Source organism: Cebus imitator, unplaced genomic scaffold (assembly GCF_001604975.1).
Source record: "Cebus imitator isolate Cc_AM_T3 unplaced genomic scaffold, Cebus_imitator-1.0 Scaffold417, whole genome shotgun sequence".
Taxonomy (NCBI): domain Eukaryota; kingdom Metazoa; phylum Chordata; class Mammalia; order Primates; family Cebidae; genus Cebus; species Cebus imitator.
The window spans coordinates 1,752,169-1,756,116 of NW_016107732.1; the positions used below are offsets into that span (position 1 = coordinate 1,752,169).

The 3,948-nt window shown below is 43.4% G+C and overlaps 1 long non-coding RNA gene across 3 annotated transcripts in view; it reads left to right on the forward strand.

Annotated features, from left to right (window-relative positions):
- The window catches only part of LOC108289977, a 32,764-nt gene extending 29,221 nt beyond the window's left edge, over positions 1-3,543 (forward strand). For all 3 annotated transcript variants that reach the window (XR_005197034.1, XR_001819374.2, XR_001819372.2), the window contains 2 exons: positions 1,213-1,216; positions 3,532-3,543. This is a non-coding gene — a long non-coding RNA (uncharacterized LOC108289977). The remainder of the gene's footprint in view (positions 1-1,212; positions 1,217-3,531) is intronic.
- The last annotated feature ends 405 nt before the right edge of the window (positions 3,544-3,948 follow it).

Genomic DNA, 3,948 nt, shown 5'->3' on the forward strand with positions numbered 1-3,948 from the left:
CTCAGCCTCCCAAGTAGCCAGGATTACAGGCATGCACCACCATGCCCAGGTAATTTTTGTATTTTTAGTAGAGACAGGCTTTCACCATATATTGGCTAGGCTGGTCTCAGACTCCTGACCTCAAGTGATCTGCTTGCCTCAGCCTCCCAACATGCTGGGATTATTGGTGTGAGCCACCACTCCCAGCCCAGATTGGATAGTTTCTGAGGGACATGTGGGTAAGTTTCCCATTTTCCATGGACATTGTAAAGTGTGTGTTTGACACCCATGATGTCTTCATTGAGCTTCATTAAGAACTTATAACAAAGGTTTTATGCATTCTTGTCATCACTTAGCCCTGGTACCCTTACCTCAAGGAGTACACTGGTCTGTATGATAATGCACTCATCACTCATTAATTCGCCTTTGATATCGGAGTCCTGTTTAGAGGATGGAGTGAATTGAGAACTGAGGTGTTCTCAGACTGGCCATAAGGGGCCCCTATAGCACTTGGCTCAAGGGCACAGCAGCAAGGAGCATGACTCTAATTGTGGCTGCTCCTGGGAAAGAATGGAAGGCTGTGTTTTGAACCTTCTGACCTGGAGTTTGCCTGGGGAAGGGAATGGTTGGTCTGGAAGAAGCAGGAGAGTAGTCTTTATTCCAAGGAATGTCTCCCCCCAGCAATGTTGAAAGCAAGCCAGGCCGGGTGCAGTGGCTTATGCCTGTAATCCCAGCACTTTGGGAGGCCAAGGCTCAGACAGTTTTATATTTGTTTCTGGTAAATGTTTCAAGATCTTGAAGCTATAAACCAAGCTTGTCCAACTTAATGCCCACAGGCCACGTGAGGCCCGAGATGGCTTTGAATGTGACTCAACACAAATTTGTAAACTTTCTTAAAACATTAGATTTTTTGTGTGTGACTTTTTTTTTTTTTTTTAGCTCATCAGCTACTGTTAGTATTAGTGTATTTTATGTGTGACCCAAGATAATTCTTTTTCCAGCATGGCGCAGGGAAGCCAAAAGATTGGACACTCCTCCTATAAACCCAGTGGAAAACAAAATAATACTTGTTTACACAATTCACTGGTAAATAAGATTAATATTGTCGGTTTAATGAAAACAGCTGTATCTACTGCGTTATTGACAAGATACCTATGTATTTATGAGGTTCATCTTAGGTACCAACCTGATATTAACAGGTCATAAAATTGATTACTATAAAAATAACTTAAGGGCTGTGCACAGTGGCTAGTGCCTGTAATCCCAGCTGCTTGGGAGGCTGAGGCAGGAAGAGTACTTGAAGTCATAAGACCAGCCTAAGCAATGATGACTATCCCTGTCTAGCATTTTCATTTTCATAAGTAATCTAGATATAATTGTTTAAAAATAAATTAGATAATTGCAAATGGAATAAATGTTTATAAATAAACTTAAAAAAATTTTTTTAGAGAGATGGTGCCTTACTATGTTGCCCAAGCTGGCATTGAACTCTTGAGCTCAAGTGATCCTTCCACCTTGGCCTCTCAAAATGTATAGTAGGCATGAGCTACTGCACTCAGCATGAACTTCCTTTTTTTTTTTTTTTTTTGAGATGGAGTGTTGCTATGTCACCCAGGCTAGGGTGCAGTGGTGTGATCTCAGCTCACTGCAACGTCTGCCTCCCCGGCTCAGGTGATTCTCCTGCCTCAGCCTCCCAAGTAGCTGGGATTACAAGCACATGCCACCACATCCAGCTAATTTTGTGTTTGTAGTAGAGATGGTTTAGCCAGGCTGGTCTCAAACTCCTGACCTCAGGTCATCTGCTTATCTCAGCCTCCTAAAGTGCAGAAGAGTTCTAAATAACAAATGGGACTGGCCACAGTTGCTCATGCCTGTAATCCCAGCACTTTGGGAGGCTGAAGCGGGTGGATCACGAGGTCAAGAGATCGAGACCATCCTGGTCAGCATGGTGAAACCCCGTCTCTACTGAAAATACAAAAATTAGCTGGGCATGGTGGCGCATGCCTGTCGTCCCAGCTACTCAGGAATCTGAGGCAGGAGAATTGCTTGAACCCAGGAGGCGGAGGTTGCGGTGAGCCGAGATTGCGCCATTGTACTCCAGCCTGTGTAACAAGAGCAAAACTCCATCTCAAAAAATAAATAAATAAGAAATAAATATAGTACTAAGAGTGGAGGTTTAAGAAATGATAAAAGGTCTAAAGAAGTCAAAAAGGACGTATAAAGAAGGAGCAGGCCAGGCATGTTGGCTTACGCCTGTAATCCCAGCACTTTGGGAGGCCAAGGCAGGAGGATCACGAGGTCATGTAGGGTCCAGCCCTACAGGGTACTGTGAGTCCCTCTCTGCTAGTGCAGAGATGAGAAACTGTGGAAATAAAAGACATAAGACACCAAGAAAAAGAAAACAAGAGTTTGGGCCCAGGGGTCTACTGCCAACCAAAGCTCGAGGTCAGGCAGTGGCCCCCAGTGCCTGGGCACTCTGACTTTTATTGAGTACGAAGCAGGGGGCAGGGTAGGTTAGTGTGAGGTAATGGAAGTCAGTGGTAGGGTCAGGTAAATCACATGTCTTAGAGATAGGGGCCCAGTCTTTGAAGTAGCCCAGGCGAGGAGAAAACCTAATATGTCAGCACTTTTCCCATACTTGTCAAGAAAGAACAAAAGCATTAAGGTTTATGTTACTACTACTGATTCTTATCTTTTGGGAAAAAGAGAAACCAGGTGCAGAAACAGAGCATGAGAGTGGACAGAGAACATGACCACTGAAGCACAGCATCACATAGAGACAGTTAAGCCCCTGGATGTCTGTGGGCCTACTTGACAGCCGTCAGGCCTACCACAAGAGCTTGGAGGAGCGGAGTTTTCTCCTAACTTACCCGAGGAAGGAGCTGTCTCGGTCATTTTGGATGTCTCCTTCCCTAGCTGGCTAAACAGCGGGTGCTTTCCCAGTGCTGGCGCTGTCACACAGCTGAGGCACCCTCCAGCAACCCTTATGCAGGCGTGACAGAGGGCTTAGAGCATCTTGCCTTAGGATCATTTTGTTCACCATGTCACCTCAGTTCCATGCTTCATAGCCCGATAATCATTAGTAAACTCAAAAGGTTATATTGAGCATATATATGTGAATAAATATGTGATTATATATGGTTATATATATAGGAATAACTATGTAGGTATAATAGGATATATATAATATATATACAGGAATAACTATGTAGCTATAATATATAATAATATATTCCGATATATAGGAATAACTATGTAGCTACGTCTAATTCTTTTTCTAGTTCTGTATTTATATGGGAAGAAGCTGAGGCTTCAGACCCCTGCTTTGGCACTTGCGCGGTCTCCCACAGGGTCTCCCACCCACAAGGTCAGGAGTTCAAGACCAACCTGGCCAACACAGTGAAACTCCTTCTCTACTAAAAACTACAAAAAATAGCCAGGCATGGTGGCAGGTGCCTGTAGTCCCAGCTACTTGGGAGGCTGAGGCGGAGAATCACTTGAATCTGGGTGGGAGAGATTGCAGTGAGCTGAGATCACACCACTGCACTCCAGCCTGGGCAACAGAGTGAGACTGCATCTCTTTATTTATTTATTTAAAGATGGGGTTTCACCATATTGGTCAGGCTGGTCTTGAACTCCCGACCTCAGGTGATCTACCCGCCTTGGCCTCCAAAGTGCTTGGATTACAGGTGTGAGCCACCACGCCCGGCCTGCATCTCTTTAAAAAAAAAAAAAAAAAAAAAAAGGAATGAGTGGCTGTGATTGGAAAAGTATATATTTTCCTAAAAATTAAACATCAATACCTATGAAAAGGGAAAATAAAAAATTAAAATTATGGCAAGTACTAGAGCCAAAAAAAATATTAAAATTAAACATAGATGTTGGGGTGCACTAGTGGAAGATAAAAGTCTGGTCCTATGTATTTAAACAAGATTTTATTAAAGTTTTGATCTGGCTTTAATAAAATTG